The sequence below is a fragment of the Xiphophorus maculatus genome, chromosome 11 (assembly GCF_002775205.1).
Source record: "Xiphophorus maculatus strain JP 163 A chromosome 11, X_maculatus-5.0-male, whole genome shotgun sequence".
Taxonomy (NCBI): Eukaryota; Metazoa; Chordata; class Actinopteri; order Cyprinodontiformes; family Poeciliidae; genus Xiphophorus; species Xiphophorus maculatus.
Window position 1 is genome coordinate 28,048,186 of NC_036453.1, and position 15,260 is coordinate 28,063,445.

The window sequence follows — 15,260 nt, forward strand, 5'->3', positions numbered from 1 at the left end:
CTAATGCAGTGTTTAGTTACTGTCAGCACTGTAAAAACAACTCGGTTAAACTTTAAGCTTGTTCTGCTGAAGGCAGTATGAGGAAATGATGCTCAGCAGGCATATCTGCATGGCACCGAAACACCATTCCTCCACACAACACTACGTACGGCTTCGTGTTTTTACTGAACGGTCAATGAAGCCTTTAGCTCTGGAAATGGGCACAAGATGAAAAGTGCTCGCTCCATCCTTGGTCCCTGTGGCAGTGGAAGTGTGTGGGCAGCAGCAGAGCGAAGGCTTGTTCCTTTAAGGGTGGTGTCAGGGGCAGTCAGAGGAGGAGGAGTGTGGCAGTCTCCGCTCTCTTCTCCACATCGAGGGGACTCCGAGAATAAACAATTCCCACAGACTGCACGCTCCACACCGCAGTTCGCGCTCAGTCGCAGTTTGAATTGGTATCGCTTTTTTTTTTGGTCAGGAGCAAAAAAATTTTTACCTTCCCTTTTTTTTTTTTTTTTTTTTTTGTCAAGCCCTCTTCGCCATTTCTGCCTGCTGCCAAAAGTGTCGCGGCCGCTTTCATTGGATTTGCCTCCCCTCCTGTCGAATAATAACGATGCGCCTCTCCGGCTGACTGTTGGGTGGACGAGCAGGTAGGGGAACGAGTCTACGTGCCGCACATGAACGCACTGCCAAATATGTGGGAATTGGTGTAAAAGCTGGTTTAGCTGGGGAAACACTCGGTCGACAGTATGTGGAGCATTATGACAGTTGAAATTGTCTCTTGCTAAGGATGGGGTTGGCTGTTTTTGTGTCGTTGAAGCGGGCAGGGGCACATATGGACACACAGTAGCGCTGACAAGGCTGCATAAAGAAGTGGCTGTGTGAGGCTGCCAGCCCTTTAGCTAACAGCCTTCCGGTCCTCTCCGCCTAAAACCAGAACATTAAGCAAACGTTTATGAAGGGGTGTGTAAGTACATGTTGTCGAAGACACAGTTGCCATTACTAATTTTGACCACGGATATCTTATAAGCCTCCCGCTAAGTGTGTTTGAGCTTATACTGATGGGAATTCCGGCTCATTTTTGAGATTCGGATCATTTGGCTCGTCTCACACGAAAGAGTCGGCTATTCCGGTTCTTTTAATTTGTTAGGTGCCATTTCTTGATAATTAGAATGTTTATTATTCCTGGATAACCAAATAAAAAGAGGAATTATCAAAAATATTAGTATAAGACAAGTAGTGCAAACACTTTTCAGGCGATTTTATAGGATTGATTTGGCAAGTCCAATTTAGGCTTCCTCTTTTCCATTTATGCATCGAAGCAGATGCCCCCAAATCCTTATCAATTTTAAAATGAGGCAGAAATGAAAAGTTAATTTCTTTATTGGCACTAAATGGTAGTAATTCTTAATTTTGGTGCATTTAATGAATAAGAAGTCAATTATTTGGCATTTTCAGCATTGGACCTGCTGTCTAGACCAAATAAAAGAGAAATTGTCTGATTCCAATCCCTGATTGCGTTCTGCATCTCTAAGCACCATACAGGTAAATTAAGGACTTTAACAGACTTTGTTTTGGGGATTTTTAATGTGATCCATGCATGGTTATTGTTGCTTTCTGCAATTCATACAACTATTTTAAAGTTGCCTATTGACCCAACAATGACCATAAATGATTATGACAGAATGCATTTAAAAATATATTTTGTGTCTGTTCATTTTTCTATATTAAAATTCTATAAAGCTGTTTTTAGTATAGAAGACAAGAATAAATATGTATTTGCAGATGTTTAGATAATTTATGAATTCAAAGAATTTGAGGTTGATGACTTTTTCTTCTTATTTTTATTTATTTATTTAAAAAAAAATTTTTAAACAATTTTCAGTCATTTGTCCTTCTGCAGCTCCAAATTTCAACAAAAGTGAAAAGCAGTTAGACTGGATAACTAACTTACACCAGACTGTGAGGCTCGACGGTTAATAATAACTTTCTGTAATAAATAGAAAGTTATTATTTAATTCAGAAGAAATGCATTACACTGCATGGCATAAACAAAATTATCTAAAAATATAGAAGGTAAATTCAAACATTACCACATTCCTGCTGTCAGCCAGGAGACTTCAGAGCAGCAGTGGGTGCACCGCATATTTGCACACAGACAGTAATATCTTGAGAATAATATCACAAAAACATAGTTATTTCTTATGTCTTTATTAAGAGTTTTTGAGTGATATTGTTTTTCTAGCTCAAACACAAGCAACAGAAATGACTAAATTATCTTTAAAACTGTTAACAATGCTATTAAACTCTGTAGTGTGCGTTTGGAAATCTGTCCTGGGTGAAATCAGATTTTCTTCAGGGGTCCAGCCCAGCCACGGTCCTCAAGCAGCCGCTAAGTGCGCTTATAACTACAGCCTGCCTTAATAAATATAAACGAAGAATCCAAATGTCCCTTTCTGAACAGTATCTATAGATAAAATCTGTTAAACAGAAGGTTTTAACTTTAAAAACAGGTGTAAGAATTAGAATAGCATGTATTGGAAATGGTGAATCAAATGATAGAAGTTATGTAATAATTTAAGCAGTTTGTACTTGACAGGTTGTTCATGAACATTTTAACAGGTACAATCTATATTCCAACTCATTACAGATTACTACTTGACATGAATTGCTTAGAAAATGGCTTTAGCATCTTATGTTAGTTTGTAGCACAGTTAGCATTACATAAATAGCTTTCTGTGTGTTTTGTAGAGCCATACCTAACTGATATTCCCAAATTCTCTGTTGTTTATGATACAGAGTACTTTAGCTGTACTCTTTTTGGCCTTCCTGTTGTACGTCGAAAGTCTTGCTCTCTCTTGCTGTCTTGCAACCTGAATAAAGAGTCATGTCATAGAAGAGACGGCTTCTTTTTGAAAAGCTTTTTTCGTCTGTTCCCTGTGACTTCCATTCAAACACCTCAGCGTCCTGAAAATAGATCAGTTTGAGTCATCTTAGTCCAGTGTTTCCCAACCCTGGTCCTCAAGCCACACTGCCCTGCATGTTTTAGGTATTTCCTTGCTTCAGTCCAGCTGATTTTAATTGATGACTGATTAACAGGTGTTTGTTGAACTGCAATCAGTTGAATCGGGCACATTAAAGCAGGGAAACCTCTAAAGCATGTAGGGCATTGTGCCTTGAGGACCAAGGTTGGGAAACTCTGTCTTAGACCAACCTAAATGTTCTCACGAACGATTAATTCACTATTCAGGAAATAATATATTACTTTTGAGTTTCTGACATGCCAGTGACCCAGTCAGATTCTGATATTTCAGTGCATCTCTTGACGTCCACATAATACAGACACCTTAACTGAAAAGCAAACATCACCAGGGCTCAGTGTGGGACAGTACTTTCGTAAAACCCACACAATAGACTGTAGTTATGACTGGAGTATAAACCTTTGGAATGTAATTCACTAAACTGGCTCAAAAACTGTATTCTGTAAGGCCTCCTGACCAGTCAGAGTACTTTTACCAGCTGTTTTTTCTTTTGCCTTCTCCAATTACCTTGTCTTTTTTTTTTTTTTTTCTAGAGTTTTTCATTTTTTTAAACGTTAGCCTCACATTGCCGGAGCGGGGGGTGGAGGGAACCGGAGCCAGAAGCTCAAACAGTGGCACCAGAGAGTAAACACTGTGGTAGAGGTTGTTACAAAATGTTGCATAGACTTGTTGCTACAACAAATCTCCCAACACAGCTGAGATGATATTCCTTCCTTTGGTCCATCATGAAACAGCCGTGGTCTGGAAACATGGCTTTGCTAATGATCCTCATTAATGCTGATTTAGTTTGTTCTTGCTACCTAAACTCCCCCTGCCATGTCTTCTTGTCGGAAACCTTTCTCTGTTTCCCTTGTAGTTCTTTAGAATAATAAACAGCTGATTCTCCGGTGTAATCTATTCCTTTGTACCATCAGGTCAGATATATTTTGATTGATTTCAAAGATTTTAAGGTTTTTTTTTTGTTTTTGTTTTGACCAGCTGTGAGACTTTTGGAATGGACTCTCCGTAGGCGTTCTTGTTACCTCATTGGACTTTGGATGAGTGCGGAGGCAGAGGTCAGGGCCGGAAGTTTTCTCAGAGCTGCTTGTGAGAGGGCAAAGTACAACTCCAATTCAGATTCTGAAAGGCTAAATTACCTTGCTTACTGGATCATTTTTGTGTCGTAACATCAGGTTGAATGAAAAAGTTCTTTGAGAAGTCAGTTGCAGCTCAAAAAAAAAAAAAAAAAACTCACAACAATTTGAAGTAATATTAAAAAAAAAGGAGTGCAACTTTTTAAAGCCCTCTAAGTCCCGTCTGCGCCTGGAGGTCTGCCTTTTTAGCCTTTCTTTTGTCGAACATTTAAGCTGCTTAATTATTTGACCTGAACTCACACAAGATGTTCAAGGTAGCTCAGCTTGTCCTCTGCTGCCTTAGATTACTAAAACCTCCACACACACAGCCTGAATGCAAAAGCTGCTCGACAAAGCGACCTTTTTTTTTTTTCTCCACTGGCCCGTGTGTTGTAGCTCAGTGTAAACCCGCGTGTCAGACGAGCTTGATTTGCCTGAACCATCTGCTGTGGTGAGTGATGTGTAGTAAGTAACCTGCAACCAACAGCAGAGAACATTCAAATGACCCGATGCAAATGATGTGAAGGCTGCTGAACGGTCACAAGACTGGACTCTGCACTTGTCTGTCTTGTGTACCGGCTGCTTTTCATCACAGCAAAATCTTATCTGCCGTCAAATAAAACTAGAACTGCTGCTGCTGCTGCCGTGGGAACGTTGGGTGTTTTGACGTCTTCGTGGTCACGCAGGTGTGATGAAAACACAGAATGTCATGCCGTTTTGCTACTCTGTCTTTTTAAGGGTTTTTTAGTGTTGCGGTGTGGCTGATTTTAGTGACAGATATCGAACAATCAGTATCTTCTAAGCGGATGGTCTCCTGCTTTTTGACGACTGTGATCCTCTGGAAGCAAGAGAGGAGATAGGATTGATGTATATTCCACCAGAGCACGTGTTGTGCGTTTACTGCAGAGTTCTTGATTTATTATAGACCTGGGAGATGCCCAGCACTTGTGTTGTTGGCCACTGAACATTGTTCAAGGGCACTTTGACTGTGGCTGTTGAGGAACAGCAATACGTTTCTCATCTCCTTATGGGCCGGCACTTTTGTCAGCCCACTGGGGATTCAAACCACAGACCTTTAGGCCGCCGCCTCATTTCTCTGATTGTCTGGGCTCAATAATATCCACGTTGAGTGTCCATTCAGCCAAATGGTTTTATTGTTTATTCAGTAAACACTCCCCAACAATAGTCGGTGCAAAGCGCTGTTACTGGGCGGAGAGCAATTAGGCAGTAAATTTCTTATTGGGATTGAAGCATTTCTCTCAGATTAACAAGACAAAAGTTAATGATGATCTGATGTTTTTACTGTTAATTTGAATCCATGCTTTTTCCTCTGGAAATGCAATATCTGTCCTCTGTCATCTAACAGACTTAAAGTCCTGTTAGTCTCGTGGTACAAAAACGGTGATTAAGATTTAAAGCAAAAATGTATCTGTTTTTTTTCCTTCTGTAAAACAAAAAACAACAATTATGAGAAAGCATATTTGTTGTTTATAGTTTCATTAATGTTTATCTCTATCAATTTATTTTCTGAATAAATGCCGGCTAAATTTTAGATCTCTTTGTGCTCTGCTTTTTAAAGACTTGGAATATAATGAGCTGATATTAACTGGTTGATCATCAGAGTATCTGCTTCTTTAGCCTGCAGCCGTCTGCGAATCAGACCTGCAGCTTTTAGTTTGCAATTTGTAGATTTGAAACGGCATCCTCTAAATGAGAGGGAGGGCTTCATCTCCTTTAGTTTTGGAGCCGACTTTTAGCTGTCTGAACAGCAGTAACAAGCAACAAGTGGGGGAGGGACAGAAAAGAAAATTCCCCATCACTCCTGCACTTCCTCGGAGCTGTCGGAGTGGTAATAGGAGGACATTTTGGAACCTTTTAAAACCTTGATGCTTCCTGATATGGTAACTGTGGCTAATATCTGAACCTTAAATGTTTATAGTAAATGACTTCAAATGTGTGATATCTGAAAGATAACACAAGTCAACTCTGCATGAACGTTTTGCCACAGCTTTGGTTCTATAATTTTGCTGAGTTGAATGGTTATTTTTGAATGGCAGCATAAAGAAAAATATTAGCAGCCACATCTGACGCACAAACAAGTTCTGAAAACAACAGAGAAGGACGACAAAGCCGCTGTTCCTCGCCTACTGGAGATTCATTTTTGCTCAAAAAAGTTTTCTGATGAGACGCTGGAAAAGACTGTTGTGTGCAAGTTGAGCTAATAGGAGTTGTCCTGTCACCAAATTTATTCAAGCCTAAAATAGCATCTCTATGCTAAGTATGTTGCAGCAGCACAAACGTCCCCAGCGCTAATGTCAGCGTTTAGTCCACATTTTGAAATAAGTTCTATGAATGACCATTGGTTCCTGAAAGACTTGAAAACTCATTGAATATAATAGCACTTTGCCCCAATCTGATGACTGAATCACCTAAATAACAGATTAAAAACAATAAATGTTTTATATCATTAAGTTTATATGTCTTTATTCAGTAATTTAGCTGCAAAAAGGGATTTTGAATTGAAAATGTTTACTATTTTGTCGATATAGTTTTTGATTAAAATTGTGATTAATTAATTACTCACACTGCAATTATTTTAATCAGTTCCCGCCACAAATTTATACGCACTATTTATCATAATGGCTTTCATGACATGTGAAGGTAAAAAGTCGACACAGATGGTCTGGCCTTTAAATGCTTACTTTAACAGGAAGGAGGAAAACATTGGTCTGTTGCCTTCTTAGAAGTAGAATCTTTCATTTAAGACTTCCACTTAAAGTCCCCCACTTTTACGCTTTGTTTACGTTCTTTCAGTTTACAACTGGGTCGCTTTCCGACCAACCGGGGTACCAGTCAAGTCCTGTCAGGCTGAAAATCAACCTACTCTGGCCATTTCGTAGCGTGTCTTGAGAGAAAAGCTTTTAAAACTATATAATATTATTTTAAGTGATTATAAATAAGTTGACAAGAAAGCCCTACTGAGGACTATGCTGTACTCTACTACGAGATCATAGCGTGGTCACTTTTAGTGTCTTTGTGTCGTGAGCTGTTCATATGATGAGCTGTAAGTATGGGTTCCTGATATGGTACTGTATCATTCAAAGACAATCGCTCCGATTCCTGTATCTGCCTGAAACAGAAGGCAACCAAAGTCAATGGAAGTCATTTTGATGACAAAGCAGGAACTGCTAAATGCCGCTTTACAGCCATTGCTCCCAGATAAAGGGGCAGAATGACGAGATGTGTGGATGAAAGATGAACTCCTCCTCTGTGGCCCCTGAAGTCTGCACTAACCTGGGCTCATCAGAGGGACACTCCTCCCTCTTCCTCCACACCCTCCGTCAAGCGTCACCTCCAGCTTGTCACTCCTCTGCCTTCGTTTTTCACCTTGGCCTTGGTGCAATGACAGGCCCTTCAATTATCCCCACCGATTGATCGCTGCTGATTGCAATTGCTGTGAATTATTTAGACCCTGCTGAAATCACCCACTAAAGGGAAGGAGGACTAGAGAGGGAGATATTGCTGGTCAAACTAATTCCATGTTTAAGGTACAACTGCCTTTTATGGCTGTTCGAGTAATCTATCGATTATTCTGACAATTGCGTAGTTAAATAAAATATTTTTAAATACTACCATAACAGCAGCATTAATACTGGATATCAGTATCAGCCCAAATTTACATATTTGTGCATCCTTATCATTTACTTTTCTGCAGCTTAGAAAACTAACCCATAATAAAAGCAGCTCATTATTTAAGTCAACAAAATCAGAAATTTGTCGATTTAATAATAAAAATAATGTGTAGACTAAATGTTTTAGCCTCCGCAGTTGGCTTCCGTCAATTTAATAGATGAACTCTCACTTTGCACAGCCATTAGTAGCTTTTGTGTTTACGCGACAGGATCTTTTTCACCTTCGTCACATTCAAACGCATACACCAGAGCATGTTTGGTCACCCTATACTATGCCAATAGTACTTAGCATTTCTCAACAACTCATTGGCGGAAATGAGAGCGTTGCGCAACACAAACAGTCATCGGGACGGAACTCATGACCCCATGTAGTAAAACATAACTTAACAAAGCTTTGAGGCAGATAATTTGCCTTGAGGAATTTTAATAATTGAGGTACTCAAATCATTTGATGAATCGTTACAGCCCTACTGCCTTTCAAGTCGCATAGCTGTGCAACCCAAAGTTTACTGATCAATGAGGGATTGCTGCTGCACCTAGTATGTACCGAGAGTAATAAGCTCAGCTCCAAAGCCCAATTACCTCCCGCCTGTCCTACATTTGGTGACAATCAAAGAGATGCAGACCAAAACGGCGAACCTCCTGGGTGACGTGAGAGGACCTGACTTCTCCTGGCCAGACCACAGTGGAGTGGACTGGAACTGACTCCCTCTTGTCTCTCTCTGTCTCTCTCTCTGCTTCCCTTGCTCCTGTAGCAGTGCTGCTGCCCTGAGGGCTCTAGAGGTGCAGTAGGAAGGTTTCGCTACCATCATGGTGAAAGCCCAGTCAGGATACTGCAGTCAGAGAAGGGAATGGTCCCTTTTTTTCTTTTTTCTTTTTGCCACAAGCAGGCCAGTGTCACTGCCGCGAAAGAGTGGGCGGCAGTATCGGGAAGCGAGGACAGACGCTTGCAGATAGGAGACCTGCCAAGCCTGGATGTGCATGTAATAGAAAATGTCTGCTTCTCACAGAGGAATGAGTGTTTTCAGCTTTTGTTGTGGCTGTCTAAGGATGCAAGTATGTGATTAAATCTGTGCTGGGCTTTGTTGTAGCTGTTCGTCTATTGGAAGAGGCTACAGTACCTTCTCTACCAAAACTATTTCTGCTGCATCTAAGTGCATTATTGCAACGGTTCTTGCCGTGTACCTAAGCGGCCTAAGGGCTGAAGGCCAGAACACAGGGTCACCGAGCTCAGAGGGTGAGGTCGACTGTTATCCAGCTGGATCTTATTTTAACCAGGTTATGTGGCTGGAGTGCAAACGAGAAGCTGCGGCTAAGTGAAAATGCCACTCATTCTTGAAGAGTCCCTGGCCTCGTCAAGGTTAGTGGTTTGTCTTTGTAAGTTGAGGGATTGATGCATGAGCCTGTCTGGCGCTGAATTCAAAGTCCAAGGCTGTCACAGGCAGCAGCTCTCCACCCAACCCCTCCACCCTCTCTTTTCGCAGGCTATCACAGGGCCCTGTCCTTCCCAACTTCTTAGCAGCCTGTCCTTTTGGGAACCTTGAGCAGCCCAGGCAAGGACACAGCGTCTGGTGCAGTAAGCCTGTGGAGAGAGAGAGAGGCTTTACGTAATGTTCTGCTTTAAACATGGGTGTATGACTTCCCTGACACGGTGCGGTGCGGTGCAGAGCAGCACGGCTCGCAGCACATGTCCCCTCGGTACACCCCTCCCGGACAAGGAGCGGGCAGAGAAATCCCTGCAACTTAATTATATCTTTCTCTTTTAAAAGCTTTCTTTTTAAATTAAATTTTCCCAGGCAATTAACTAAAGAGGAGTTTTCAGAATTTATGAATGAATGATGGATATATTGCACAGGACGACAGCAGAGAGAGAGAGAAGGAGGTGGAGGAGAAGAAGAGGGCATGTATATTACAGTATGAGATTGAGGGCTCTGGTTCTGGAATTTATTTTTACTGTGAATAAAGTGAAGATTAGCTCAATTCAGCTAAAATGAGAGTGAAGGTGTTGGGTGATTTCCAAGGAATGGGTTCTGGTCATTTCACCCCTTCTTTGGTCATTTCATACCTGGAAAGGTAAGAGGAGCAGTCCGCCACAGGATGCTTGGTACCAACAGCAATTTCAGGATTTTCTACCCACCTAAAATGGAAATTTCATACATTCTTTTGTAATTTAATTCAGGGCTCTGATTATTGGGCCGAAGTTGAACTGTCGACGCATGATCACGTAGTTCACAAGTTCTTGCGGTGGAGGAAATAATGATTTCATTTTATTTTATATGTTGTTGGGTAAAAAAAGGACAGGAGGTGTCAACGTCGGCCCGCTCCACTGGACCAGAACCGAACAGGGGGAGATTAGTGTCTTGGTCCAACACTAGGTACTTCCTCATGGCCTCAGACAACTGTTCCTCAAAACTACCCATCCTGCTCTCAGGGTGAAAAACTGACCTCTCAAAGTTGAATAGTTGCAACATGAGGCTGAGAACAAAATGATGCAATTTTCGTCACGCGAAAATAGGAGCTGATTTCTGCAATTCAACCCCGCCATGCAGAGAGCACTTTAGTCTACTCAAAGTGTGCTTGTTTGATATATTACTCTACTAAATGTTATCTAAGAGCATGGTGTTAATTTGGTTTGTTGAGAGGTCATAATTTCATATATTAAGTCGAGTGGCCCACATATATTAAGTCGAGTGGCCCACATAGGATCACTGCAAATAGTTGTAATATAAAATGTTCAGAAAACAATACACAGTTAAAGTGGGTGAAAGCTGGTTTATGTAGCTGGCTGATAAATTACAAAATGGCTTGTTTACAGGTATGGAAGTAAGCTAGGGCAAAATGCCAAAGGGGAATTGACCCAAAACCCTTAACTAAACTTAAATCTTCACATTTTTGTGGCAATGTGTTCATTCATTACCATCACTTATGCTACAAATTCACTCTAGAAACTCAGTTTGCTTCATCTGGTATTGTGTAACTTTTTGGCTACTAATGAGCTGAATGGTTGCCCAGCAACAGGAGTACCTGTCCGAATGGAGGTGACAAGTCGACGCTTTGAATGGCTTATCAGAATGCTTCATTGAGGAGCATAGGACTGCATTTCCCTCTGAAATGCCTCACTATTTGTGTTGTTCCATTTGTCAATCATCAAACAAGATGTTCCATTAGAGAGGCAAAAGATCTCCCTGTAATGATTCTCAAATTACAGATAGACCTCTCAATCTATAGCATATTGTCAATGCGCACCTAAATGGCTCATTGCACTTTCTTCAGTAAAACATGGTTGAACGTTTGCAATGTGTCTAAATGGAAAAATAAGTGCACTCCTTTGCCACAGAGGAAGGACCGAGGTCGTTTGGCATAACCTCAGTCTCCCTTCAAGTGCTCTTGTGAGTTTCTCGAACATGCTGTCCTTCTTATTGAAGCTCCAGCCTACTTGTAAATCCATTAGTGAGGTGGTGTTATGCACTATAGTTCTCACTGTAGGAAGTAAACAGAGAGACTGTGGTTGAGAACTACAGCTTTCTCAGAATTGTGTTAGAAGGCTCCCGGTTGTAGAGAGGAGCCATTTGAGAAGAGATGGAGAGCAATGGGCTGATGACTGGAGGCAGCCGTGTGACCTATTACTTAGGGAAAATGGACTGGTGACCAGAAGATTGCTGGCTCATGCTCTGCTCACCCTCTGCCCTTGAGCAAAGGCAATTAACCTGGATTCCTTCAGTAAATATCCAGCTGCAGAAATGAAAAGAGATGTGGAAGAGTGATAATCGCGTAAGTGACTTTGAATAAAAGTGTCTACTAAGCGGGAAGATTAATATGGCTAATAGAATCATAACTTGTTTTCAAGTTATCAAGGACCCAGGACTGCTGAACGTGTAGAGTGAATGGACCCTCCTCCCTCCTGCCTTCCACACTCCACCTCTTCCAGCTCCTCTCTATTTGTGCACTCTTCCACATGCACGCATTTACAGACTTCTCTCTTTTCCTTTGGCATTAAGGCCTGACCTTGACCTGATTGCTGAGGCTTTTTAAGTAACTCTCCAGAAGGAGATCCAATCATGTGACACCATTCACCCAGCCTCACCCGCTATCCTCTCTCCTGACCTTGCATGTTTATGAGGATGAAGGGAGGGGCGGTGGGGGTTGGGGGGAGGACGCTCGCCACAGGGCTATGTGTAGCTGTAGGGGCTGTCATTCAGTTGGTAATCACTCCACGGTCAAACGGGGTTGAGGTCGTGCCAGACGCATCCCGACTGTCTAAGCTGCACCACGGCCTGACCGCTATTCTGTGTCCTGCTTCGGCTGCGGTGACGAACTGAGCAGGTTTAGTCATCCTCTCGGTTCTCAATCACTTAAACCAGCATATGTCAGGGAAAGGTCATTTCTTGTGCACAATGATTCATGTGCAGAGTGAGCTGGCCGCTTGGATTCCTGTTATTGCAGTTGCCTTCCCTCACTTTGACACTCTACAGCTGCCCTGCTGTTTCAACCTCACTGGCTCGTTGTCTCACTTTAGAGCTCCCTGCTGTCTCTGCCCCAGAGTATTTTTATGCTACTATGTTCACATCTCTGCCTCATGGATATGTTTACCATATGCCTGGGTATATCAAGGCCCAAGCTAACTTTATACAACTACTCCGACGGGGGTCACCCAAATAGCAGTTCATCCGAACAGTGTCAGTGATCTTTTCAGAATATCTTGTGTCTTTATGCTATGAAAATCAAATCAGTGATCAATTCTGCTGTTTGTTTTTGGCCTAATTAAAGTTTAAAATTGGACAATATGCAGCGTATTACTACTCTGTAAACAAATTCTGAACACAACCGCCCATTTTTGAAGTCTCAGGTTTATTTGTAACTTTAGGTGCAGATATTTAAAGCAGGATAAAAGAATCATTTGCAAAATGATCACAGGAAGTAAGTTTACTTGATGACAGGTAGATGTGTTGGGGAGCCAGCATCTAGCTGTTGTTTATCTACTTTCTTTTTTTAAGTCTGTAAATATTCCTCAAAGCTCAATCATTTGACTGTATTTACATGTGTATTAGGGATGCACAGTTTATCGGCATTAATATTGGTGTCCGCTGATATTGGTCATTTTCACCAATTCATTATTCGCCCAATAAATAAAAACAAGTCGTGGTATTTGTTTGGTCATGTGATAGTGTTGTATTGCAGGATTGGGGGGATTTTAACTGAATCAGAGAATCTGCGGTGACGTTTTTTTTCAAGGTTTTGAAATATGAAATATCTTTAATATATATAATATTAGTAAATATTGGATGTCGATATTGACCCAAATTCTCACATCAGTGCATCTCTAATTTATATTACCTAGACAAGTGACAATCAGAATTTTGAGTTATGAATTTTGTTGTCTTAAAAGTAGTAGGCAACAGTGAGGGAACTGTTATTAACTACGCAGATGCAGACTTGACCTGCTCGGTCTTTGTGCAGGTAGATAAGATCAGTGGATAATATTGGTTTCTCATGCAAGTGTCGACCAATTGCTGATCTCCCGAAATTTAGGAAATCAGGGCCAATATATTGGTGCACTCCATTCCAAATCACATCACTGTTTTTCTTCTGCTGTTGTGTATAGAATGAATATTTTATTTTGTAAATTTGGAATAATAACACAGATATGTCAAGTAATTAAAATTTAGTGACAAACACCTGTTGAACCAGTGTGACTCAGAGGTCCTCTGAAAGCTTGAAGGAAGATGAGAGAAAAAAATTATCCAATACATTTTAGTCAGAAAATCTTGATATTTTTTAATCATACAAGCTAATCTACATGTCAGTCCTCATTATAAAATATTTCTTAAAATAATTTAATTGAAATGTTATTTGGCATGCTTTCTGACTGGATGCCAGTCAGATTTAGCAAACTACTTTCCCCCTCAAGCTAGCATAGCATGGCCAACTAAAACCAGAAGTTTTTGAGGCAACATGCAAAACTTTAAAATTACTCAATGTAATAATAATTGAGTGTAAAAGTGATTAAAAACATTCTAAAAGTTTGCTCTTTAAATATTTTTGCAGTATTGTTCGCTGGTTTGCACAGAGGGTCTCTAAGCCTCCTAGCTAATGCTTTTTCGGGTCCCATGGCGTGGAAAAGTTTAGGGACCCCTCTTTTAAACAACCTTGGTTACCCAAAGAATTTAGACTTTTCTTATTCTGCTCCTTTCTTGTCTTGGCCAGCTGGATGTTCGGATGTGTTGACCCACTGCAGAACGGGCTTTAGACCTCTCCTCTATGTGTGGCAGCACGTTGTGACATCAAAAACCAGTTGCTGTCTGCTCAGTTTAACTATGAGCCATACAGATACAGTAAAAGCAACCAGTAGCCAGTATAAACTGGTTGATTATTTTCAGACTCGACCAGCCAGAGGTGCTCCTCTTGTGTAACTGCCCTATGTCCAATAAGACGCTTGACACATTACTAACTCGCATGTCCTTTTCAGCTGTTAACGGTGGAAGCTTCAAGTAGCTCGTGTAATATGTGTGATTCTGTTTTGTTGCACTGAGATCACACCAAAGGTTATCATAGAGGAGTTAGGTGCTTGTATAACCGTGTTTACAAGTTGAACATTGGCACAGGAGCCAGACAAATGTGCTTTATCCAGGGCCTCTTTGTGTCTAAGCCTCCTTCCCTTCCATTCAGCATTGACCTTGGTACTTACGAAGAGGCAGGGCTTGACCTACATCCGCCCCCTTAACTGGAACTATCACCGCCAACCCCTGCAGAATAAAAAAATAATAAATAAAAAAAATAGGGCTTTCATTCTCCTCTATCCAATAGTTGCTTTGCTCTTCCTCTGTCCATATTAGTTGCTTTAAAATACAAAGTATAAAACAAAGCAGTTTCAGTGCTTGCATGGAAGCATGGGAAAGTGGAGCAGAGGACTTCATGGCTGTCTCCGAGGCACCGGCATGTCTGTGTGCACCGGGTCACCGTTAGCACGCAGTGGGCTTAGCACGGAGATGGTGAGAGTTTAGAGGCAGGTCAACCCTCGTCTGCTTTTTAAAAGTGTCAAACTGTGGCTAACGCTAAGGAGGAACCACAAGAACACGCGGAGACGGTGGCATCTGTTTGATGGGGAGGCGCTAGCATGCGGCACTCTAATGTTTAAGGAATGTCTCCTTTAATGAGATCAATGTAACAAACTTGTAAAACATTTGCTGAGTAGGCATGGGTCAGTATGAAAGCCTGATGGGAAAATAACCATCTGGAGCAGATGGAAAAACTCTGCTTAAACAGAAAAAGAACAGAAGAGATCTCACTGTTTTTATATGGCGACTACTGCTTCTAAAACACCAGATATTGCTCCAATAGTGATTTTGCTGCACAAATGCATGTAAAAGAAAAGACACAACACCAGTGAGAGTATTAACAGCTGTCAGTCACAGAAAATGTGAGTACCAAACAAATATTTT

General features: G+C 41.3%; 1 protein-coding gene across 1 annotated transcript in view; it reads left to right on the forward strand.

Annotated features, from left to right (window-relative positions):
* Window positions 1-314: 314 nt before the first annotated feature.
* The window catches only part of nrip1 (nuclear receptor interacting protein 1), a 55,464-nt gene continuing 40,518 nt past the window's right edge, over window positions 315-15,260 (forward strand). The window contains exon 1 of the mRNA XM_014471642.2: window positions 315-626. The gene's annotated coding sequence lies outside the window, so the exon portion shown is untranslated. The remainder of the gene's footprint in view (window positions 627-15,260) is intronic.